Source organism: Choloepus didactylus, chromosome 13 (genome assembly GCF_015220235.1).
Source record: "Choloepus didactylus isolate mChoDid1 chromosome 13, mChoDid1.pri, whole genome shotgun sequence".
NCBI classification, from domain to species: Eukaryota; Metazoa; Chordata; class Mammalia; order Pilosa; family Megalonychidae; genus Choloepus; species Choloepus didactylus.
This window is the reverse complement of record NC_051319.1, coordinates 34,792,334-34,819,412: the sequence shown is the minus strand read 5'-3', so window position 1 is coordinate 34,819,412 and position 27,079 is coordinate 34,792,334. Positions and strand designations below refer to the sequence as shown.

At 41.6% G+C, this 27,079-nt stretch overlaps 1 non-coding gene and 1 pseudogene across 1 annotated transcript; one reads left to right on the top strand and one right to left on the bottom strand.

Annotated features, from left to right (window-relative positions):
* Positions 1-906: 906 nt before the first annotated feature.
* Positions 907-27,079, bottom strand: part of LOC119507660 — a 28,046-nt pseudogene continuing 1,873 nt past the window's right edge.
* LOC119508646 lies at positions 1,912-2,017 on the top strand. Its single transcript, XR_005211545.1, has one exon. It is a non-coding gene; the product is annotated as a U6 spliceosomal RNA (small nuclear RNA).

The following is a 27,079-nucleotide window of genomic DNA, read 5'->3' as shown; positions in this document are numbered from 1 at the left end:
AATATTACTCATTTAATTAAAATTTTCCTCCTTTTACAATATCTGCCTTCAGGAGGAGGCACTGAAGAATAATTTGTTCCACAGAGCAGCCATGCTCTTAATGCTTTCTGGATACAAAGAAACAACAACTTTACAGCTGAGGATTGCTAAGAATGGTTAGAAATAAAGGGAAAATCAAATATTCGTGTTCCATTTTTTTCTAGTGATATTAAACAAAAAAGACAGCCTTTATAGGTCTGACAGCGGGCAAGGAGGTATAAGGTATCTCCTTCTTGCCTTCCAAGAGCCTTCCAGCTGCCTTTTGCTTCCTTGTTACTTTTCCTGAAGTTTGTAAGTTTTCATCCTCCAGGGCATGGGGTTGTGTAAAGAGATGTGCTCTCAGAATCAGTACTTTTGCAGGCCACCAACTAGGGATTTGTGCATCATCCTTCTTCATTGTTGCAGTCCTTCATGGCTGACAGGATGAAGTTTAGACCTCCCAGGGCCTGCGGGATCTGACCTCAGCAGCCTGGTCCGCAGCCCTGCACTGCTGTATTGTGGTGCTCCAGTTCCCGGAATTCAGTTCCCGGAACATCCTGGCTCTCCACAGTTCCTGCCTTTGCTTATTTTCCTTCTCCAGAATACTCTTCTCATCCCATTGCAACTGCCTTAGGTATCCCTTTCTCCTTTCTTAATCCCCTAAATTCAAATCCACTCTTCCTATATGCTCTGAAAGCTGTCTCTAACTTTCCTCAGCATTGTGTTATAGTAACTGTCTATATGCAGTCCCTGTTTAAAGAAACAACAATCCAAAGTCTTGGTTTCCTAGGTCTGCTGTAAACAAAGTACCATAAAGTAGCACAAAGTAGGTGACTTAAAACAACAGGAATGTATTGTCTCCGAGTTACGGAGTCTACAAGTCCAAAATCAAGGTTTCAGCAGGGCCTTGCTCTCTGAAGTCTGAGGGAAGACTGTTCCATGCCTCTCTCCGGCTTCTGCAGTGGCCGGCAATCTTCTGTGTTCCTTGGCTTGTGGCAGCATGACTTCACTGTCTGCCTCCATCTTCCCGTGGCCGCCCTCGTGCATCTCTGCCTCCCTGTCCTGATTTCCTCTTCTGATAAGAACACCCAGTCATATTGGCTTAGGGCTGTCACCCTAACCGAGGCTGGCCTCTTTTAAACTAATCACATCTTCCAAGACCCTATTTCCAAATAAGGTCACATTCACAGGACTGGGAATTAAGACTTGAACATGTCTTTTTGGATATAATCCAACTCAAAACATGCAGCATTCAAAAAGTAATGAAAACTATATGAAAATAGTACTATTTTATATACAGAGAACTGTACTATTAACAGTTGATTGTACGCCATGGATGATTGTATGGTATGTGAATATATCTCAATAAAACTGAATTTAATTAAAAAGAAGTAATGAAAAGCAGTTTGAATCTTTGCCTGTGTCTCTCTTGACAATACCTGAAGGGATGCACAATCCCCACACTCAGCAAAAATATCTTCAAAACCCTTTCTTTAGTTTATTCCCAGTGTCTCCCCCATGTGCAGCAACTTCTTCCACAAGCTCTCCAAAAATCAACTAGAAGATGTTATCTTGCCTTTCTTTCCTCTTCCTGTTTCCTTCTTCAATGATAATATTCTTCTTAGAAGGCCCAATAGAAGGGAAATGGCTGTGAATATTAATACATTTTGATCCTTCTCATAAGTGTTTTTTTAAAAACCTATATCCACTCCTAGACTCCATGATGAAAAAAATCATTTTAATTTTATTCAAAGAATTTGCCTTGCCTGTAATACGTCCTCAATAAATATTCACTTTATGTCATCAATAAATATTTTCAATAAATATTGAATGAATAATGATAAGTCATTGGGTCTTTCTAGGCTAAACTTCCTTCTTCAAAAAATGAAAGGAGTGCTTGCTTCGGCAGCACATATACTAAAATTGGAACATACAGGGAAGATTAACATGGCTCCTGTGGAAAGATAACATGCAAATTCCTGAAGCGGTCCATATTTTTAAAAGTTTGAATGGGCAACAGTTTGAAAATATTGAATGCTTTGTATGATTTAGTCTTTTGATGAACATTTTCTTTAGAGAGGTAGAATAGCCTAGAAGTTTATAATTGTCATCATAAAACCCATAAGAAATATCCATCACTTTGCTCCTGGAGCCTGTAGAAAAGCCTTTATAATTCTGTTTTATTGCAGTTATAGGAAGTCCAGTCTTTCGCCCAGTTGTTTAACTGTAAAACCCAATGGAAAGATTCAACTTCTGTTCAAAAAATACTCTATTATTTCTGGTACATCTCACCCACTGGTCTCCAATTATTGATGTTCACACGTTAATACCATTTTATCATTTTTAAAAAACATACTTTGATTGCTAATTGAGAACTGCTTTATCAGTTATGTATTTGAATTTTTTTAAAGGCAGAAATATAAAGACTTCAATGTAAAATTTTGTCTTCAAATATAGAAATATCTATATTGTATTTAAGTGTCAAAATGGACAAATCAGGGCTGAGTTGATGAAATCAATGACAGGGATTAAACCAAAGTTTTTCTGGATGGCTACCTGCCCCTCACCAACACACCCCCCCTTCTTTTGGTCCAGTTCATGAGCATCCCCCTCAAGGGAACTGCGCTCCTGGTCAGAGAACTTAACTGCCTTCCCAGGTAGAGGCAAATTGATCTCTGGACAAGGCCTGATGTATGCTTCCCCCAGGAACAAAATCTTCTTCTTTTTTTTTTTTTTTCTTTTTCTTAATGTACAGCCACAATAAAAACTTAATATTGTTTTGTATTTTCAATAAAGGAAAGAATATACCCATAATACAGTGAGACAGCATGTCAAATCATGTTCCTGTATAATTTTTGAAAATAGACCTGGAGATTGCGGGTGTCTGAGCTTGTACCTCGGCTTGCCAGGCCTGGGCCAGGGGACCTGATCACCCCCTGGGGAGGGTAGTAGGTACGGGCGTTAGTGCCCTCTGCAGCCCCCCCGAGCCTGGGGAGCGAGGTCAAGGCAGCTCCCTTTTCCTCACCCAAAATGTCACGGGCAGGGGAGGCTTGCCGGAGGAAACCGCCTTTCTCCCAACTGCCCTTTCCCCACTTCCTTATCTTACCCACTCACTCCCTGGTGCCAAGGCCACTCCTGCCACCGCCAGCGCGCATGCACCGTGGCCAGAACAACCCCCGCCCCGCTGCAACGGCTCCGGCGTTCTCTCAGAACCAATCCTAGCCCCTATCCCTTCAGTATTGCCATTTAAGGCTGCTTCACCTCCTTTCCAGCCCTGCCCTTCTTACCAGCCTATATAACCTGTAATCACCCCTGAATAAATCTCTTTGGCGCATACTCCTACTGGATGAAGAGTGTCTTGTCCCTATCGCCGCCCTCCATACCTTGCACGCCTCCCGCCGAGGACCCAGCCACGTCCTCCGCCTCGCCCTCGCCTCCGGGAAAGAGCCCCCGCCGCCGGCACCCCTTGAGCAGCCCCGAGAGCTGAGGGCTCAGCTACCGGCCGCCTCTCCCCCTAGAAGCAGTAACCGCGACCGCAACTGGTGCCCCGTGTGAGGAAGTGTCTCCACACAACAGTTCGGCAGGTCGCCCGCTCGCCCGGACGCCTCTCCAGCTTCCCGTTTCCTCGCCTGCAAGGTAAGGGCCGCCTCTCCTTCGCCGCTTCTGGAGCCGTGGGAGGTTCACTGCTCCGAAGCCGCTCCTCCCTTCCCCCACGCTCTCTTCGTCCTTTTGTATGCGCACTTCTATGACCCCCGTTCCTCCTAATGCTCTCCCTCTTCCCCTCCATTACTTTGCTGTAGTTCTTTGTATTTTTATTTCCTCATTTGGTGCCGTGTGCCTCTTTGCAACCGCCCCCCCCCCCCCCGACTACTCCCGTTGCCAAAGGGCACTGCTTTCCGCTCTCGCCGTCTCCTTCGGCCTCAAGGCCACAGTTTATCTCATTCTCTCTGCTCGGTAAACAACTCCTCCTCCTCCTCCCTGCCAGCCGGGCCGGCCCGGCTCGGGAGCAACCCCCCCCTCCTCCCCCCTCAGCTATGGGTAATCGTCTGTCTACGTGCCAGGCACCTCAAGTTCGTGCTCTGGCGGGTCTCCTAGACACTCATCGCTACAAAGTGTCTGTTTGGCAGCTGCAAGTATACTGGGACCTCTTGCTGCCCTTTAACCCATGGCTCACCACTTGCCATCTCTGGGACCCTGTTACTTATGATCATCTTATTGATCGAGTCACTAATGCCATGGAACATGAGAGCAAGCGCTTCCCTTCCGGCTTGCTCCCCACCTTGATAACCATCCGCTCCTGCCTTCAAGGCTCCCTCCCCCCTGATAGAGGCCCCGTTAAATCCAAGGAGGCCCTATCAACCCAGCCAACAGATTCAGATAGCGATACTAATTCAAATCATGACTCAGACACGGAGTCCTTAGTCGAGCAGATTAACAACGCGCTCGAGGTGACTCCCAAAAAGCAAAATAACACTGCGCCACGCCAAGATGGCGAACTTCCTCCTTCTTCTTCCATCGAGGGGAGGAAATGCTCCGGCGATGACATCAGCCCTAAGCTGGGCTGGAAACCGCATATGCTTTACCCCGCCCTTCCACAGGGCGGAGTTAGTCCACCATCTTATGCCTTGGGCCCCGCCCTTTCACAGGGCGGGGCTGATCCACCATCTTGTGTCTTAGCCACGCCCACCGCGCCGCCATCTTGCGACGCTTGGGGCCTCCCACTCCCACCTCCCCCTTCGGCAAGCTCCCCCTCGGAGCCGCTACCGGCAGCTGCCGCCGCTCCTTCCACCCCACCGACTAACAACCCCTGGCTGCCTTCTACACCTCAAGGCAACCCTTGGGGCAACGCTCCCCCTACCCCCACTCCCGCGCCAAGCCCTCTTCAAGCGCGTCCTCCTTTCTCTCGTGCTTTTCGCTGCTTTCCTCTTAACCTTGCGCCCACCCCACAGAAACCGTATGACTGGTATCCCATTGACTCAGATACTATCAAGCAGCTTCGCAGGGCCGTCAAGGAGGACGGGTTAGGTAGCCCATACGCTTCCCAAATACTGCAGGATCTCGGCATGGACTATTGCATCCCCCAAGACTGGGCCTCGCTTGCCCGTTCCATTCTTAACCCCGGTCAGTTTGTTGACTGGCGTGCTCACTTCCAGGCAGAAGCAGCTCAGCAAGGTGAGCAAGACGCAGCCCTTGGAGTCTATCATCCCCCCGAAGCCTATTTGGGCACTGGAGCATTTCTAAATGCGTCTGCTTATATTAATGTCCCTGCCACCTTCTGGACTGTCCTCAGAGGCATCGCCTTACGAGCATTTGCCAACTGCTCTGCCTGTCGGCCTAATAAATTCACCAAGCTCTTCCAGGAGCCGAGTAAGCCTTTTGCCACCTTTGTCTCCAGAGTCGAAGAAACCTGCGCTAAAAAGGTAAGTGATCCCCAGGCCCAATATTACATGTGCCCATCCTCAAATCCTGAAAAATCGTACTGTAATTCCCCCAACGAGTACTACTGTGCATACTGGGGGTGTGAAACACTAACCACTAATTGGAAACCTCCTGTTCCTGATCATTACCTTACCTTAAAATGGACCCCTACAGGGTGCAAACTCCCTACTGTTAACTGGCTCGGCCAAGAAAGTAAGGGATCCTGCACACATCTTAATCTTACAGTGCAGCTCCCCACTAATCCCTCCTGGTTACTCGGTCAAACTTGGGGCTTCAGAATCTATGAGAAAAGGGCCGACCGAGAATCACTTATTCTTATAAAAAAGGAGGCTGTATACCAACCAGGCCAAAATACTGCATTAAGAACACCCTCTGGCATAGGTTCCAACCAAGTCATTAACCCCCTTTTTCCACAGCCCTCCAGCCGCACTTCAAGTACAAGCAGCGCATCCAAAAACTGCACCTCAGCTACAAACAGCGCATCGCCAACCCCACCACCCCAGCTTCCTCTGCTCCCTTCTCGTTATTCCTCTCCCCTCCTCAGCCTCATCCAAGCCGCCTTTACCTCAGTAAACTCCTCCAACCCCAATTTTACCTCATCCTACTGGCTCTGCCTCTCCACCTCTTCCTCACTATACGAGCCCGTTGCCTCCAACCTCTCCTTTTCAGAAAGCACAGAAAACAGCCCCTTGGAATGCAATTGGAATACCTCTGCCGTCCCCCTGACCTTTCATTCAGTCTCCTATACAGGAAAGTGCGTCCGCCCTCGCTCCAGTAACTCTCCCGATCTCACTGCCTGTGCCAGCTATTCATCTCCCAGCAGCTCTGCCAAATTTCTCATTCCTCATAACTCCTCCCAATGGCTCTGCTCCTCTACAGGACTTACCCCCTGTCTCAGCACGAATGTCATCAATGAATATAAAGAAACTTGCCTCCTAATTGTCCTTATCCCTAGGGTCTTATACCACAGCGAAGAAGACTTCTTCCTCCATCTGGAAAAAACTGCGGCTCCTGCCCTTCTGCAAAAGCGAGAGCCCATCACCGTCCTTACAATTGCCTCCCTCCTAGGTCTTGCCGGCACTGGCACTGGAATCGCTGCACTAGCCAGTCAAGACTCCGCCCTATCTCACCTCAGGGCGGCTGTTGACGAAGACATTCATCACTTACAAAACGCTATTCACCATCTAAAAAATTCTGTCAATTCCCTCTCTGAGGTAGTGCTCCAAAACCGCCGAGGTCTTGACCTTCTCCTCCTCAAAGAAGGAGGCCTCTGCGCCGCCCTAGGAGAAGAGTGCTGTGTATATGCCAATTCCACAGGTCTCGTCGAGGACAGCCTGAAAAGGGTCCGAGAAGGACTGGAAAAGCGTAAAAGAGATCGTGAAGCCACCAGTTATTGGTCCAGTTTTTTCACTCCCATCCTCCCATACATCCTTCCTTTTCTTGGCCCCTTATTAATAATTATTCTAGCTCTCATCTTAGGACCCTGCCTCATCCGCAAAATTGTCCAGCTTGTAAGAAAACAAACGGATGCCATTTTTTCCTCGTTCGTGCAAATCCAGTATCAGCGACTCGCCACCTCTGACGCCCCCCACTCCAAGATGACAGCCAACCCTCCACGACCTCAACGCCACCGGTCGACTCGCCAACCGCGAGGCCCTTCTCAATCACCTGAACATCGTTCTCACCTCGAGTTCCAGCTTCTCTGAACCCCTGAACTTTAAACCCCTCACCTTCGCCCAGCCCGCTGCAGCGAAGCCATTGTCAAGCGCCCGGGCACCACTCCAACACTGAGCTCCAGCCTCGCTGAGCCACCGTCAACCCCTTTTTCCCTTCCCTAACCTCCCCCTTCCCTCACCCGTAGTGGGCCTCTCCGGTAAAGCCTCTTCCTCTAATTAGAAAAGAAAGGGGAATTGCGGGTGTCTGAGCTTGTACCTCGGCTTGCCAGGCCTGGGCCAGGGGACCTGATCACCCCCTGGGGAGGGTAGTAGGTACGGGCGTGAGTGCCCTCTGCAGCCCCCCCGAGCCTGGGGAGCGAGGTCAGGGCAGCTCCCTTTTCCTCACCCAAAATGTCACGGGCAGGGGAGGCTTGCCGGAGGAAACCGCCTTTCTCCCAACTGCCCTTTCCCCACTTCCTTATCTTACCCACTCACTCCCTGGTGCCAAGGCCACTCCTGCCACCGCCAGCGCGCATGCACCGTGGCCAGAACAACCCCCGCCCCGCTGCAACGGCTCCGGCGTTCTCTCAGAACCAATCCTAGCCCCTATCCCTTCAGTATTGCCATTTAAGGCTGCTTCACCTCCTTTCCAGCCCTGCCCTTCTTACCAGCCTATATAACCTGTAATCACCCCTGAATAAATCTCTTTGGCGCATGCTCCTACTGGATGAAGAGTGTCTTGTCCTTATCGCCGCCCTCCATACCTTGCACGCCTCCCGCCGAGGACCCGGCCACGTCCTCCGCCTCGCCCTCGCCTCCGGGAAAGAGCCCCCGCCGCCGGTACCCCTTAAGCAGCCCCGAGAGCTGAGGGCTCCGCTACCGGCCGCCCCTCCCCCTAGAAGCAGTAACCGCGACCGCAGAGATTACTTAAATGTAGCAGGGATGCTTTTTGTATTTAGTTTAACATTGTCATGCATCTTTCCCATGTAGTTTAATCATTGTTCTAATAGTTTTTAATGGTTGTATATCCTATCAATTAAACATTTCCTAATCTATTTTAAAGCCCTGTTACTGGATATTTCATTTGTTCTCAATTATTATTTATTACAAAAAAATGCCTTAGTGAGCAACTCTGTGTACACAGGTTTTCCCTTCAATTGGAATATTCTCTATGCCTTTTTCTATGTAGGATTTTTCTTAAACCTCTTTAGTAACAGGATGTTTTCCAATTTTTTTTTTCATTTATGCCCCAAATTTTATTTTTCTATTGTTTCTGAGGAAATATGGAGTAACTTATCAGTCTCAATATTGAAGACTGAAGTTGTAAAAAATTTAAATTCAAGATACTTTTCTCTTAGCATTCAATTAGGAAAGTTTTTGGCTTTCTGAATTGTCAGAAGTGTTGATGAGAGTATTGGTAACTGTTTGTGTATGTGTGTGTGCTTGTGGATTGAAAATAGTTTGGAGATTCTGGTCATCATCCTGAAAGTCAGTAAAGTGACTTTCAGGAAGCTCAAATGGGATTCATCTGTTTACTGCCTGCCTATATGAACAAGGCAGTGAATTCTGTCTAAACAGACAATCCAGAAAACCGGGACCTTTTCTAAAGATGGCTTTTGAAACAAGTAGTCTGTGGATCGTGGTTTCTATTGAACTAAAAAATATATGCAGAGACTACTGATCTACATAAAGCTTTTGATTCCTACCTATCTTTTAAGAATCTAAAAAAATGCAATGTTGAAATTTCTATGGGGCTCTATTTTTGCTTTATATTTAAAATGGAGGAAAGAATGGGGGAAACACACTTCAGTAAGATTTTTGTTTTTCCTCCATGTCAAATAGATTTTAAGAGGCTAAGATACTTTAAAAAATAAAGATTTTAATCAACCAGCCAAAATGAGACTGTAGGGTTCTGTTTAGCCCTATTTTCATAATAGAAATGAAACAGAAGAAAATAAAATAGCAGTTTCTTCCTTAAAGGAAACATGCTGCTCCTCCAAGAGGGATTTTTGTGACCAAATCAGCAGTCCCTGCTTTACTCCTGGACGTCCTTAGAAAGCCTTAGAATGATCAGTGCTGGAAAGAAACAAGGAAGAAAACAAATACTGTCTTTGAAACAGAATCTGTTGCTTGATTGTTGTGTGATAAACTTTGATTCTGAGAGATTACAACTTTATTGCACACGCAAACACACAATTCTTGATCTTAAAATGAGCTTTCAATATCTGTTGAGCAGCTTTTCAAAAGTAACATCAAAACCATAACATTTCAAGTGAGATTGATGTATATTGTGATTTATAGTTAAAACTAGTTATAAACATAAGTTTTATTTCCTGTTTTAATTTCAGGGAGATTACTGCTTGAGAAAGCTCTTCAGAGAATTCTTTATAAATTACTGTTTCTCATTATCATCATGCCCTAATGATCCCAGCAAGCTAATTTCCTGTCTTTAAGATATGCGTCAATCCCAGTACACACTAAAAATCTTATACGGCCCTGGATACCTTTTGTGTAATTAGTCATTAGAGAAACAATTATTTTCCTATGATAATGATGTAGAGTTTTGAGTATTAATAAAAAAATCTGTTAATCATTAAAAAAAAATGAAAGGAATAGACTGGGAAATTTAGAAGGACACTTCTAGTTGAAAGTCTCTGATCACATAAAATCAGGAGGTCATGAGCATTGTTTAAACACTTTGTGGTTCTATTTGTATTGAATAGCTCTCATAGTTGATAATGATAGTAAATAAATCAAACACATACAGTATTTACTGTGTATTAGTCCCTGTTTTAAGGACTTTGCATACATTTGCTCTTCTTATACCTATAACACCCTTAGGGTAAAGGAACCATTATTATCCCCGTTACAGGTGAGGAAATCAAGGCCTAGAGAGGGTGAGTAATTTGACCAATATGACACAGCTACTAAGTGGCATTTTTAGCATTTGAATCAGGCTGTCGTCTGGTTCCCAGTCTGTGTTCCTAACCATTACTCTGTTATTTCTTCTCTGCTACATACATAACCGCACTTATAATGGACCCAGGAGTAAAATCCTGACATATGTATTGGATGCATGATGTATTGGAGGGAATTGAGATTGTGTTTCAAAATGAGTGTTTTAATATCTGCCTTGACAACTAAAAAAAGTGAATTTTTAAAGGTACTTTAAGCTATCTATTCTTCAGTCGATTTGGAGAATATAAAAATAATACTTCCAGCCAGTTACCAGAAAAAACCACCATATTTTATTTAATCCTGTTTATATTAAATGTCCACAATAGGCAAATCCACAGAGATAGGAAGTAGATTGGCGGTTGTTTAGGGCTGGGAGCCGGTGGGGGTATGGGGGAGTAATAGCTAAAGGGTCCATGGTTTTGTTTTGAGGTGATAAAAATTAACTGTGGTGATTCACACATCTGCGAATATACTAAAAAAAATTGAATAATACACTTTAAATAGATATATTGTATGGTATGTAAATTATATTTCAATAAAACTGTTAAAAAATTCTTCCTTAAAAACCTGCTTTCAACATGATGGCTATCTGTGAATCTCAAAAGTACACTTCAAGATTTTTCTTTGCTTAAGCTTCTATTTATCCATTTAAGTTTGCAACTCTTCCCAGAGTTTTAGTAAAATACAGCAGGAGTAGTTTTGCTACTTGGCAGATTCACTTTGCCTCTTGCTCAGCTTCTTTAAGCAATGAATGTTTTGCTGGAAATTTGTCTTTAAACCTTTAAAAAAGTTATTACACATAAAAATTTATTTTAAGTATCTTAGGGGATTTTATTCTCAGAAAAACTTTTATTAAGCATAGCATTACTTTTTAAATGAAATTTTTATTTTGGGACAGAGCTACATAAAAATCGCAAAGATAGTATAGAGTTCCCATATACCTCTCACCCACCTTCAGTTTTCCTTGATGTTACATTACCATGATATATTTGTCAAAACTAAGAAAACAACATTGGCTAAACTCCAGCTTTTATTTCGATTTCACATATTCCATTAACGTTCTTTTACCATTTGAGGATCCAGTCCAGGATATCACATTGCATCTAGTCGACGTGTTTCCTTGTCTCCTCTGCGGTTGTGACAATTTTCCGTCTTTCCTTGTTTTCCATGACCTTGACAGTTTTGAGGAGTACAGGTCACGTATTTTGTAGACTGTCCTTGATTTGGATTTGTCTGACGTTTCTGTCATGATTCTGCTGGGTTTGACGGGTTTTGAGGAAGAATGCCACCGTGGTAAAGTGCCCTTCTTATCGCTTCGTATCCAGGGTGTACATGACAGCCACATGACTTAACACTGTGATGGGAACCCTTATCACTTGATTAAAGCCGTTTGCCAGTTTTCACCGGCTGTAAAGTGTCAAACAGAAAACAAATCTGGACTCGGGAGATGGGATGAAAGACAGAGTGATCAGATAGTAGATTTGAGAATATTTTATGCTGAAGTAGCCTATTTTCTGGGAGGTGCCATTAAAGTTCAGGATTCTGGAGGAAGGAGAGAAATCTTAACCAAAGTTTGGTTAACAGGCATTTTGTTCCAACTGATCAATGGGAACGCATAGTTCAGCTAATCATTTAAGAAGCTAAGAAGGGAAACCGGAAGGGTCTGTATTCAGCCTTGTCATAGGTAAACAGGGGGCATCCCTGAGTCCTTATCTAAGTCATAGGGGAAGGGTGGTTCTTTGCAGTACAAAGGGTGACGGGTTTCTTAACCTTCACTCTTTCCCGTGATCACAGGGCCCAAGCAAAAATTAAACATTGTCAAACATTTCTATTTTTCCCTTTACATACTCTCTTCTTTGGAATTGAATCACAAAGTCTAGCACACACTCAAATGTTTTCTAAATGTGTCATTTTCTTTGATTTTATTTGTCTCAAAAGCAATATCCACTTGTAAGATTTTTAAAAATTATTTCAGTTGACTGGGATTCTCTTTTCCTTTAAACTATAATACTGAACTTTAAATTTTTTGAGACTTTAGTGCTCTGGAAAGATACAGTTTTCTTAGTTATATGTATAGGACAATGTGACAGTTGCTTTCAGTGAAATATGGTATAATTATTTTTAAACAATTTTCTTTTGTATTTTAAACTGTAAATGAATAAGAAAACATTTTAAAATCATGTCAAGCTTTACTAGTACCTGAGGAAAGTATGGGAGAATTTTTTTATAATGTTAGATAGGAAAAGCCTCCCCAAAAGATGACTTCCTCTAGATGACGTAGAGGAAAAGATTAATAAATCCGATTTATTAAAATTTAAAAATTCATTATGGAAAAGAAACATAAATAAAGACAAATAAAATGTCTGTAAATCAACGTAACACCAAAATTCAATAAAAACATGGCAAAGAACACAGAAAAAGGGCTATAAATGGCTTGTGAGCATGAAACACTCCAATCTGACTCAAAATAAAATAAATGTAAATTAAAACCAAACTGAGGTACCATTTTTCTCCCATCAGACTGGCAAAGATAAAAATGATTAACATTATATAGCACTGGCAATATTACAGAGAAGTAAAACTATTCCACATTGCTGATGGGACTGTAAATTGGTGCAACAATTTTGTTTGGCAATTTGGCTAATATTTACCAAAAATGTCATAAATGTACATATCTTTTGACTCATAATTTTACTTGTAGGAATTTCTCTAACAAATTACTTGCATATGTACATGCAGAAAGACATATACAGAACCATTCATTAATATTATTGTTTGCAATAGTGAAAAAGTAGAAACAAGCTATGTGTTCACAGTTAAATGTGGTATGAAACAGCCAAATAGGGTATTATGCAGCTATGTAAAAGATAGATTTCTGTGAGCTGATGCGAACTGTCCTGCAAGATGTACTATTAACTGAAAAAGGCAATGTGAAAAACAGTATTTATAGTATTCAAGTATGTCTGTAAAAATAAAAAGGGATATATATTTTATAAAATTTTTATATGTATGCTTGAATTGTCTATTTCTGGAATGATACATACAATTGTAAATAATGGTTGCCTCTGGGAAGGAGTTTGGGGAACTGGTTTTCTGAAGTGGAAAGACTTGCCTTTTGTCCTTTCTTATTATTTCAAATTACTTTTTAAAAAATTATACACAGTATTTCTTTGCCAATTATAATTCTAGACAACCAATAAATAAATATTATATATCAAATGTATGTACAACTTAAGGTTAAAACTTATTATTTCAAATTCTCTGAATTTCCAATTTTGCTTTGTTGAAGCAAATTGTACTTCTAGAAATCACTTACCAAAACTGTAAGAGGAGAAACTTAACTGATACCCAGACTCTCTGCTGTGAACTAGCAAAAGAAAAGTTGTAAAGAATAGATTATTTCCACCCCTCTCCCACCACCTCCTTCTTGAATAATTTTGAGATTTGTTTTGTTTTGCTTCTATGAGTGGTTTGGCTTTTTACTGGGGATCCTGGCTAGTTTGTGATGGAGATATGTGCAGGGATTTGTTGGGTGCTGCTTAGTAACACATACAGAGCTGTAGAAGAGAAAAAAATACAAAAATAATTTCAGTTCAGTTCTCCATAACTGCAGTGTCAACAGTGTGCATAGTGTTTGTTAATTGGATCCAGTCCAGGTTCCAAAGGCATTTGTTGCACAAGATTATACATTGAGGGTGACTTGTCATTCAAATTGTTAAAGCACAATTATGATGGTTGTCATGGAAAATCTTTGTAAAACCATTTTGCTTTAACAGGATTTTTACTTATATGACCCTTGGGTTATTTCCCAAGATGCATGACTTTGTGCTGTTCTGGTCAACATCACTTTTTACAACTGGATCAGTTTCCTTTTTCTCAGGATGGGAAATACTTGGACACAAGCAGAGAGCATGTGAAGTAGAAACCACCCGTTTCTAACTGAGCTCACACTTTCTCCCGTCTCTTTTCCTCTGGCAGTAGATTCAGGCCTGACGATGATTATGGTGTTTCTTGTACCTACGTGGGGGGTGATATGATCACCCTCCAGACCTTCAGCCAAAAAATCAAGCACAAAATGGACTCCCACAGTCTGGGGCTGCATGGAGGACACTCTGGGCTGTGGCCTCCCTGTTCTGGGCAGAGCCGTGGCATAGGTGCAGGTGCAGACAGTTAAGAGAGGACCCAGATCACAAACGAGTCTCCCTCTTCAGCCAAACTGTGGTGTTCAGGGAACAACCATATCCACCGATTTCTGATCCCTTCCACCAGGGAGCTGGTCTCCCTCAGGAACTAGGGTGAGGATCTTTAGAGCTGAGCTGGTGTAGGACAGGAACAGCCTGTTTGGAAATCCCATACCTGGGACAATAAAGATGTATGGGCTAGAAGCAAATCAAAACAAACAAACAAACAAACAAAAACAGCCCTGTAAGGTGGATATTAGTAGGGTCATTTTACAGGTAAAGAAACTGAGTCTTAGAGAGATTTAGCAAATTGCCTAAGGTCTTGCAGTTAAGAACTAGAGCTGTGATTCAAACCTATATTTGTCTGAGCCCAAAGCCCATGCTCTTCACCAGTACAGAATTCTACCTGCAGTAGTCACCTGGGGCAGAGGAAAGATGACAACTGTCAGGGATGGTCCTGATCTCCTCCAATCCTGATTCTAATGTTTGCTTTTGCTTTGTTTGATAACTACAAATGGTATGCTACACAGTGTCTATTATTAAAATATTTATGGTGTAAGAAAAATACATTTCTAGGGGAAATGTGGAATCAATAAGATACTGATCAACAGGGATATTTTTAAGCAAAGATAATTGAATTAATATCATTTTAGTCTTAATAGTACCCAATTAGAATCCTGGGGGAAGAACATGCAGTGGAAACTAACTGAGTAATCCACAGTAACCTAATTATAAGTTTAGTTACAGATACAATCAACTCGTGCACACCTATCAAGATGAAAACATGTTTAGGTTACCCCTCTGTGAAACCTCCAATTAAACGTCCCACGTAATAAGTCCTTTTGACACAGCTTTCCAGCAAAACCCATACAAGGAATGAATTCTATACCAAGAGTACAGAGTAAGGGTAGGCATTGGTTTATTTTAAGATTCATACTTGACATGCTTTATTTGGACACATGATCATCTTCGCTATTTTAAAATGACACAGAACAAGATTTAAGATGTGATACGTGAGGTATCCCAGGAAAAAAAGCTGGTGACAGAAATGGTGGTCACAGGAACTCCAGAAGTGAAAGGCTGACTAATGCTTACTTCAGAAGAAGCACATACACTGCACAGGAACCATCATAAATTCCTGTAGGACAACAGGTTTGGGGAGGTAACTAGGCAAGAGTTGAGACCACACCCTCACACCCTTGTGAAGGACTGGTTTGGTTTCAACCCAGTACTGGAGTAATGTCTCCCAGAACCTATGACCCAGAAAGCTACCTTTCAAGACTGTTCACCCCTCTGCCATACTCTCCCAAATCAACAGAGGCATTCACATGATTCAGCGATTGCCTCAGATATATCCTAGTGGGATCCAGGGAGATCTCTGTTCTGCGCCAGAGTGTGGCATGGGGTTAGACCTGCTAAAGATTCTCTCAGTCAAAGTCGAAACTCCAAGTCAACTAGTCCAGCCCCATCCCCTTAGGGTAGAACCAGACCTATTCCGGTATTGAGATTAAGCGAAACAGGTATTTATCACCTTGAAATTCTTTCCCATCTTCATGCTTCTTCTACCTGGGCTCAAACAGTCATCCTACCCAAAGTTTAAGGGTGGGCAGTGGCTGCAGGTGTGGATGTGTCAGTGGGCTGGGGAAAAAAATAGGCTCTTGAATGAATGTTGTTTCATTTAGAGAGTTCTGAGACCCAGAAAAAGAGGTGATTAACAGAGAAGGATCGAGTTGTTATTTCTAGAGAAGAGCACTGACTTGTAGATAAAAGGTAGTTAGCAGACCTAGCTTTGGATCTCCCAGCTGTGGGACAGATACCTTCCTGAAACACTATTTCCTTGCATGTAAAATAGGGGTACTAATAAAATCTCATGAATTTGCTGTGAGAATTCATAAAGTGCATGTGAAGTCCCAGGTTAGAAAGCAAATAGATTAAAGATAGATAAAATATTGATGAATTATTTTTAAATTCTTGTCTTTTTCTTCTTTTCCCTCTGATCTTTATCTTGTGTTTTGACCCAATATTTAGAAAACTAAGGACTATTTTATTTTGGTTTATTTAGACAGAACAGCAACAACAAAAATGGACTTGGGGGACCAAAATAGCTATCTTTAAATATCAAAGTCCTGGCAAGCATAAATAAATAGATGAATAAAGGATAAATGGATAAATGAATAAATAAATAAATGGAGTAGTATTCTGTATTTTCTAGGGGTAGCTTTGTTCTAATATTTATTGTTTTCTCCTCAAAAATCTTGCTTCACTTCCCCCTTTTTATTCATTCCTCTCATTTAGCCATCCTTTCTCTTTTTCCTCTTTTTTCTTCCTTTTTTCCTTCCCTTGCATCTTTCCTTTTTCTTAATTATTTTCTTGTGTAAATTGTCTTTTTCCTTACTTTTCACTTTTATTTACTTCCTATAGTCTCCTTCCTATATATTTTCCTTAAGAAGACTGAATCATGGAGTATGATTATATATATGATTACAATATATGTACAGGTATATTTCTTACATATATTGTATATGTTGGCATAGAAATTTTATGTTTAGCTTGTGTGGTTACCTCATGGTATCAGTTTCAAAAACAAATAATCTTTTCCTCTGATGCCATGTTTTAATCTGAGAAGTAGTATATTATATACCTCTACAGAGATTTCAGGGGTTTGAATGAAGAAAAACATACCACAAATACCATCTAAATATACATAGTATAACTTTTCACTTGACTTTACTCATATTCATCAAAAATAAGTTAATCAATAACTAGCTTTTAAATCAGAGTTAAGGAAACAGAAAAATGAAGAAAAAAATAAGGAAATATAGTCTGAATCTTCAAGTATATCACAACATATTTGGAAGTAGAAGCTAACCTGAATAAATGAGAAAAGAGCAATTCAAGACCATATTGGGTTGTGCTATATTTTGGGGAGGCTCAATTTGTAGAAGTCCTTGAAAGCCAGATTGTGGAATTCAGACTTTTCCTTTCTTATTTTTTTTTTTGCACACTATGTACTTATTGTAGAAATAATTAAGAAAATATAGACTGGGAAAATAAAACTGAAATAGAATTACCCCAAATCTAACATAGTTCATCTTTTGATATATAATTATATCTATAGCTTTATCTTTATCTGTAGCTCTATAACAGATGCTTTTTTCATACATGGATTCTTTATCTAACATAGGATACTAAACACTTTTCTATGCCAATAATACATATGAGAAATGTTTCAAGGCCTGTAAGAGGTCAGAAAAAGAAGAGAAGATTGTTGGGCAGAATGCTAGCCAAAGCCTCAAGGTGGGTGGGTTCATGCTGGGCCCTGAAGAATGTGCAGTTTAGATACACAGAGAGGGAATGAGGCTCTCCAGGGAAAAAAGCAACATGGAAAACTTCAGTGAGGGAGAAAGGAGCATGGCTTCTGCGTGTCCCAGTGAGGAGACCAATCTGATTGAAAAGCTGGCTTCCTGTGGAGAAGGGTGGATAAAGCTGGGAGACAGATGGGCCTAGGCAAAGGGAAGGTTTAGGACAACTTTTCTTTATTTCATGAGAACCAAATAGAGAGAAATGGGTTTGAATGGTAGCCCTGGGTTTTTTATGGGGATGCCTTTCCAACAATAAGAATTAAAAGTTATACCCATATTAAGAGGAGTGGGGTTTCTTGTAGGGAGCTTTATGAAAGATACCTGGCTCAAGCAGGGACGATGCTGTAATTATTGGCAATGCACTTGCTTTATCTTAACTGTTGGTTAATAGTAGGCAATTTAACAATATATTCTGGCCCACTGTTTTTCAAATTGTGGGTCATAACCAATTAGTAGATTATAAAATTGATTTAGTATATTGCCACCAGAGAGGGAAAAAAGAGAATAGAATAAAATAGAATAGAAGATAAAATATCAGAATGCACTGCTTCTGTTATCATTTTCAGGAAGCTATTTGTGTGAAACAGAATTTTCAACCCTGAGCCAGTTGAAAACAAAGGAAAAAACCAGGCTCAATGGTGCACCAGAAATGCAGGATGCATTATCTTTATATGTTCCAGACTGGAATAAACATAATACACAAGCACAGCTGTGGCATTAAATAAAATCTTTGCTAATTTTAATTTTTTATTGTTTGGTTTGGATTTGTTTCTAATTTGTATTTACATCTTAATAAAACATACTTTATATTATTTACTACACTATTACTTGATCATAGGTAATAAGGGTATTATTTCATGAAACCTGGGTTCTAATTATTTATATATATTTATATGTACTGGTTGCAATGTAAATTGTATTCCTTATTGAGGACCACAGGAAAATAACTTTGAAAAATTATTGCCTGTGAACTTTACCCTAAAATATCTGCATATTCTGCATTTTCTGGTTATGCTCTGGATTTGTTGAGATGCTTTTGATTGTAAATAATAGAAGAAAACCAACTTGTAGTTGTTAAAACATAAAGGGGAGGATATTAGTTTCAAGGACATAGGGCACCTTTCAGAACTAAAGAAGTCCAAATACCACTGGACCCCACTAGAGACTGGAACTCCCAGCTGGAAGGCTGCATGTAATCCCAGATCAAGTCCTATATCTCCATCTTTCACCTCTGCTTCCTGATGGGCCTGCTTGGTCTTTCTCTGCAGGCTGGCTTGCTGGGGTGTCAGTTTCCACAGGGAAGCCCAGCCTTATGTGCTTCATGTCACAGTTCTGGCCACCTAGAAAGTTTTTCTCTCTGTCTCCATTCTAATTGTTTTTTTTTAAACCCAGTCTTTACCTCCTAAAAAAGCATCCTGTTTGGGTCAGTTCAAATTAGATCTACCTTTGGTCCAATCAACTGTGGGTTGGGGAGGAAGAGGGTAGAGTAGTAAAGTCAAATGGGGCTCTGGAATTCCTCTCCTGTGGATCAGGGACATTTGTCAGAGCAGGAGGATCTGGAATGGGCTGGGCAGACACTTTAAATGATCCTTGGTGCATGCTCTTAACTCTATCCTCTCCAGAAACTACTGCATCTCTTATCGATTGAATTTTTAAAAATCAGGATTATGCACATGCCCAAAATGACTTTGAATATTATAACCAAAGAGATAATTTCTCTTGACAAAAGGAACTCTATACATGCAGTGGGTTCACAGCAATTGAAGCCCATCTCAGAAACGGCACATTGTCTTCATATGAAAAGCTGAGCTTGAACACAACAGAAATGCAAGAAAACCAACAACCACAACAACAAAAATCCCAACACCATTAAATTAGCAATGTGAAATGATGTGCAACAAAGATTAAGACTACTGTGAACACCAAAGAGAGGGACAGATTTCTTTGAAACACAGAATCTTGCTCTGCGTGGTGGCTTGGTTTTCTGGGTTAACTCTGACAGAAGTATTCGCAGCGTGAGTGGTTTGGGTGTGGTAGTAGAAGCCTGGGGTGAGTCACGCTGATGACCAATTGTGGCTTCTTTTTCTCTATAGTTAAATGTGGTTTGCTTAGCATATCAGCCTAGTCTAAATACCTTCTGGATATGCTACAAGAAATAGTTATTAGTGGGTGAAAGACATGATGAAAGAGAAAATGAGGGCTGCATCTGGGGCATATATGTTGGCCTAAGGAAAATTTTGATGACTATTTTTTTGAGTGGGAGGGGTAGATTAGGGTATATAGAAAGGATAACATAATTTGAAAACTTGTATATCAAAACAAAGTAATAATTCTTAGAATAAGAAAAGTTGCTTTCTAAGAACCACCTTGTCTTGTTAAATTCCAGACAGAAACCACACATTAAAGAATGCTCTATCCTTGTTAAGCATTTGAAGCAAACTGTTTCCTGTGGAAAGAATTGGGCTGTTAGAATTTCTATATAGAAAATAAACTAAAAAAAAATGATATTCGTGAGTGGGAGAAGAATGGAAGTTAGAGTAAAACAGCCCAGATTTTAGGAACATAAGTTGATTTACAGAGATATTCTTGCCAACCAGAATATTTTATTGGGTGACTCAGCTTCCTGTGTTGCTTCCAGGTCTGAGGGGCAATAATGAAAATATAACTGTCCTGGGACAGGAACACTCAGGACTTTGTGTTTGGTGTATTCATTACCATGTGCACATCATCCCAAACTTCCTTTCTTTGTTGCCTTGCAAATACTGGAGCTGTTTCAAATAGCCAGCCATTTTATCAGCACAGACCCAACAAAACAAATAGCTCAATGAAGTTCTTATTTCCTGAGGGAAATGTAAAGAGCATACCTTCTTGGGGGTGAGCACATCAGGGTGAATTCTGGCTGCCAGCTCAGTGAAGTATTGTAGGTTTGAAGCAGAACTTTCCTGGGGTACTGGTCAGCTATAGATCATTCTATGGTCTGGAGAATGCAGGGAAGGCTGGCTGATTAGGAATAAATCTAGAATATTCATCAGCTGGATAGGAGGTTGCTTCTGACCTCAGATCCAGCCAAAAATGCTTTGCCTCTGCCCAGAGGGTACTCTGGGGTTTAAAATTATTTAATTAATAATAGTAATAAATGTAATGTAATAAAAGCAGCTAGTATTTATTGAGCAATTATCATATACCAGGAACTGTACTTAGTGCTTTAATACATTGCCCCATTCAATCTTTAGAATGACTCTATGTTAGTAAGTATCCTATTGGTTTGTGTGTGTGTGTGTGTGTGTGTGTGTGTGTGTGTGTGTGAAAGCAAAAACAAATCTGTTCCGGTCTGCTAATGCTGTTGCTTTTATGCAAAATACCAGAAATGGATGGGCTTTTATAAAGGGAGTTTATTTGGTTACAAATTTACAATATGAAGGCCATGAAAATGTCCAAATTAAGGTATCAACACGAGTATACCTTCACTGAAGAACAACCAATGGTATCTGTAAACCTCTGTTAGCTGGACAGTCATGTGGCTGGTGCCTGCTGATTCTTTGCCCCTGGGTTCTGGCTTCAAAATGGCTTTCTCCAAAATGTTTCTGTGTTTCTCTTAGTTTAGCATCTCCAAATGTCCTTCTGTCTGCATCTCCAAGAATCTCTAAGCATCAGCAAGCATCTGTTAGGGCATTTTTCCTCTCTTAGCTTCTTTGGAGCAAACTCTGGGCTAGCATCTCAAAGAGTCGACAAGCAACTCTGTTGGCTTCCAAGGGTCTGTGTGTCCCGGATTAGTATATCCTAGGGCATTTTCCTCCCTCTGCTCTCTGTGGGAGCTCCCTTTAAAGGAATCCAGTAAACTAATCAAGACCTACCTTGAATGGGCGGGGTCAAATCTCCATGGAAACATTCAATCAAGAAGTCACACCCTAATCAAAAAGGTTAATCAATCTGCCCCCACAAGATTGCATTAAAGAATATGGCTTTTTCTGGGGGACATAATATGTACAAACTGGCACAATATTTATTGCAAAAAAAAGTTCACAGAATACAGACAGCAGAAAGAATCCATAGCTCCATTAACCAAATATAAACCCTCTTAACATATTGAGGTCCTGTCTTTCAATATTTGTCACAAATTGCAACAAACCTATAAATTAATTTGAGAAGAACTGATGACTTTCCATGCAGATCATGGTAAAGTTTAATTAAAATGTGTTCTTTTATAATTTTGCTTCAGTTTGTGGGCATTACATATTTTCACCCATTCTACCATTTTTTGGAAATATACAATATTAGTATAGTAATCATAGTTGTTACATATTGATCACTTAATATATTATCCAAATCAAAACAAATCACATTTTTATGAGATAGGACACAGAAGGTTGATATATACATATATATATATATGTTTACACACACATATTTCACTCTAGGACAACTCATGTTTCTGCTTTTGAATAATCCCACTTTTCTGATTTCCATGTTATTTTGGCATGAACTTGAATGTGTTAAAATAGTATTTGAAGTCTCAGTAGGGTCTCAGTGGCTTACTGAAACCATATACATGATTTGTTTCAATTTGGTCAACTAAACCTTTTTTATACCCAGTACACAAGGACAGTAGCTGAGGTTTTGATGTGGTTTTGATGAGCTTCATGATGGTTCAGTCTTTCACAATATCTTGATCTAGGACAAAACATTAAAATACTTGAGTACATAAGCATAGTACCATATATTTTCAATCAGAGTTGCCCATCCTCTAAGACCATGTTAAGTGAGACCTAGCTAAAACCATCTTTTATATAGTTTTATATATATTTTACATAGTTTATGTAAATGTAAATGTAAATGTAAATTATATATTTTACATAGTTTATGTAAATGCGTTTCATTAGGAAAATTCCAGTGATGACTGAGAAACAACTTCTATAAATAAAAAACTGAATACTGACTGTAAGCCCTAGGCTTTGGTTGTCAATCATAGCCACAGTTATGATGGCTAAGGCAATGAAGGTGTTGATTCTGAACATCAGGGTGTGGTGTTCCATGCTGAGATTCACAGTGATCTGAAATGCTGCTATGATTATAAGAAACCTGTAACTTGAATATCAAATGACCAGTATAGCACCCCCAAATATTAGTTGTGTAATGCATGAGAAATAGAGAACCCACATCTTTTGCTGAGAAGATCACCAATGCCAACTCTCCCAAAGGATCTCAGTTGACTTTCATGTAATCTACTGCAAAGGCTGCCACAGCCCCTCCAAAGGTTGCAAGAGCTTCTACTGCTCCATTATGATTTGTAGAGCTTTGGGACATGCCCTGTAATCCCACAGGATTTGAACATAGTTCAAAACCTGGTTAAAATCTGCCATGGAAAAAGCCCACCAGAGGTACCAGTAGAAAGGCTGCTTTGAGGTGTAGTACTCCCTCAAATCTCAGAACCACTGTGTAAAAACTCTCAAGGCCACATTTTTCAGCTTTGGGCTGCTCAACTGGCCATCATCCACAGGTCCTGAAAGTATTAATGGCCTGGTTGTTGATCCTTACAGGGCTCATCCACGACAGCATCTTTACCTGATGGCTTTTGAGGAGCTTCTTTGCTGGGTGTTGTGTGAAAGAACATGCTTTTCTTGGGCATTGGTAGAAAAAGTGAGGAAGGAAGGCCAAGAGACAGATGCCAAGGAGGTAAAGGTACAAAGATTGGTGAGGGTTACCAGAAGGTGGGCAACATAAAGGCCACTGTGTAGCTATCAGTGTCATGCTCCTACACTAGCTGCTCACCCTCTGGAAATGTCCCAGGCTAACCACACTGCATGTGTAAGCATAGTAGGCCACCTCGGTGGTGGAGACCAAGCCATAGAAGAATTCCAGCACCTGCATGGCTTTTAAGCCTTGACCAAATACGAGCAGCCCCCAGGTCACCATAAAGCTGATCCCCTGTAAGATGATAACTGGTTTGTAGTGGATTTAATCAGTGAGAATGACCATGGGGAACGGCAGTGCCAGGTAAGAGTATGTCCAAAGAGGAAGGATGTCTTTTGTGATGGTTCGAGTTCGGGAAAATGTCTGTGGCAGCTCAGGGGTTGGCACCCACCCCCTCCCTTAAGGAAAAGGGTGGAGCCTTGAGTACTCAGCAGCCCGCTGACCAGAGCACAGACATTGAAGGTCATTGAGCCTAAGTGCTGTTGGTAATCGACTTTAATAAGACTCAGCTAAGATTTCTTTGTAGCCAAATCTCTCCAGGATCTGCTGAAATCAACTTTTATGAGACTCAGCTGAAGCTCCTTTGTAACCAATTCTAGGGAGGCTCTGCTGAGCTATATAAAGCACTCCTCTTCCTCTTGTTTGTGCGGATCATTGACTTCCATTTCCCAACCAGCTGCCACTGGAAAAAATCCTCCTGTAAGTAAGTCCCTAATTAAAATTCATTTTAACTTTTTGCCTGGAATGTTCTTTTGTCTTGGGGTTGAGTTCGGCTGGAGCATTTGGTGAGCCAGCCAGGAGACCAAAGGACTGCCTGCTGTAGAAAGCATAAATACTGGGAAATCCCAGGATGACCCGCAACGTCCATGTGGGGAGGGGTAGCTACCCTCCTAGATGAATGGGGACCGCTGGGGAGGGTATGGAGATGCTTATAACTCCCTGGCTGGACTAATAGCCCTCTTGCAACAGACTGCAGGACAGTTGTTATTGGATAAGAAAAAGGAAGCCACTTGGGCCACTGCAGCTGTAGCCTGGCCACTTTTGGAGGCCTTGTAATCAGCTGCAGAAGAAACCTTGATGGCCTAAGTGGCAGTTCACTGCCCAGAAGAGGAACTTAAGTTAGAGAGGAATATGTGGGTAGCCCAAGTGGAGTTGAAAGATGCTTTCAATGAGAGGCTACACTGAGCTGATGAAAATTTGGAAACATTAGCATATATTACACCGAGGTAAGGGGGAGAAAGTTACCTAAGTTTCAAGTAAGATATATTCTAACTTCCCCTGATTAGGATCTCAAAGTTTGGGACCCAGTGGATTTTTCTTCAGGTGATGAGGATTCCCAGTCCGACTGGGAGAAGGAGGATGAAGGGTGTAAATTTGTTTGCCCCCTGGTCCAGCACAAGATTAAGTCAGAGCATGTCCCAACCAACCAGGCTCCCAGGCAGATGGGGATGATACCGATGATGTGGTCTCAGCCCCAGCTGCACCCATTGAGCAAAGAATACATGTTACAATGTGAGATTTTACCATTTCTGAATTACTAGAAATTGGGACTCAGTATAGGTAAAAACCTAAAAAACTTTTATCAAATTGGCCAGGGTGATTGTGATATACTGGTGCAGATGGTGTACTGCTTTCAGACTATGAGATGAGTAAATTGTCCTCTCTCATCACCAATCCTTCTCTACATCAATGCATATATTTGTTTGCCCCTAAAATAGAAACAAATTTGCTATTTAATTGGCTTATATTCCAGTGTAAAGAGGTGTGACCCCCAAGGGGGATTTGCCTCATCACCCCCCTTTTTGGAATACCACTGATGAACTACAAGATGTACTGAGGCGGCTAGGGATGAAGCGTGAGGTTTTTATGCTGGGTGGCATTGGACCAGATAGTGTAACTTACCTAGCAGGAATTAATGAGATAATTGTACATACTGCTCCCAATCAGTGGTATGGGACTTTGGTGCTCATTCTTAGCTCACTTTTAGGACAGCCCATCTCACAGGCTCCCAAATGATTGTACACCTTGGAGAGACAGATCGCCTAAGGTGAAGGAGAGCTGGAGTCAGAGCTATGGGTCGCCTTCTGAGGGAACATGATGGTCCTAGCCAAGTGTCATGTAGACAAATGTGGAGAGATCTAATAGCTGCTAGCACTAAAATTGAGGATATTGATTAGCACCCAAATGCAGTATTAGTTAAACTGTGGAGCAAGCTTCCCAAGGAGCAGAGGTTTATTAAGCTTGAAACTGGGTCACTAGAGAAGGACTTGGATTCTGTCCAAAGGACATGGCTGATACCATGTAAATAGCCCTCTGCCCAGCCCCCAGCTGAGGAGGTCTGGGATGCCTGCTTCCCCCTAGCATAAGGAGTAGGTCAAAATCCCCAAATAAGGGCAACACATAAGGACACTGGGATTGGAAGCCACATATAGAAGTAAGTACAGGACATAAGTGCTCAATTAGGCCAATTTCATTTTGTGTTGGATCTCGCTAATGCCTTTTTTTTTTTTTTTTTTTTTGGCACTTCTTTAGATCCCTCCAGTCAGCCCGTGTTCACCTTCATGTGGGAAGGACAGCCGTGGACATTTACCGTGCTACCACAAGGATATCTTCATAGTCCCACTATTTGACTTGGTTTGGTAGCTCAAGATTTAAAAATGTGGAAACCGCCAGCAGAGGTCACTCTGTTCACTATTCCCTCTGCTGCGATAAGGTGCAAGATTATCCCACTCCACAACCTCCTAGACAGCTTATGACTTTCCTTGTTTTTTTGGGTTATTGGAGACCATTTATTCTCCATTTAGCGCAGGTTCTAAAACCTTTGTATGTCCTAGTCAGGAACGGAACAACATGGGAATGGAATGTTCACAGCAGACTGCTTTTGAAAAAGCCAAACAGGCTATTGCACAGGCTCAGGCTTTAGGGTGGGGTGAACCCAGATGTGCCTTGTGAATTGGATGTGGCCAGTACCAATACTGGCTTTGGATGGGGCTTATGGCAAAGGGAACAGGCAAAATGAGTTCCCCTGGCTTTTGGTCCCAGCTTTGGAAAGGGGCCGAGCTGAGGACTAACCCCAAAACGCCCTGTGTCATTGTGCACTGCCATCCGCAAACAGGGGTGGACAGAGGGCACAGCAAATAAACCACATTCAGGGAGTGAGTGAATTGAGTATCAAAGAATGAAAGGGCTCACAAGAAGAAGATAGGAGAAGGGTTGAAGTTTTCAGTGGTATAAGTACAGTGGTATATATTATATTACCACATAATCTCCTTAAGGTCTATGTTAAAGAGAAGTAGAGGAAACTGAGAAGGAATAGAGTAATACTGCAAATGTACAAAATGTTTGTCTGTAATTTATATGTGCTTCATTTAGAAAGGAACCCTTGGGATTAGAAGGAGCTCATATAAAATATTGGGACCTATGACCTTAAGACGTTCATAGAAGGTATGTTTCCTTAATGTCATTAATTGCCATGCATAGGTTCGCTGTGGAGTGTTGTCAGAGTCAGGCTGCTTATAGGGTTCTTCCTGGGTGTGCCAAACTACATAGTTTGAACCCACTGATCAGAATATAAGGGATGGAGGAAACTTCAGCTGCCTTACATGACTCCAGCTTAGCACACTTTGGGCACAAAACAACCAAGGTGTTTGGGTTATGCCCAAGGGATCATCTGAAGGAGCTCAACTGCATTTCCAAAGGAAGAGAAGAAAATGGGACACAGTACTGGCAGCTGTGCCTTTTGGACAGTGTATAAAATCATTCAGATGAGGAAGCT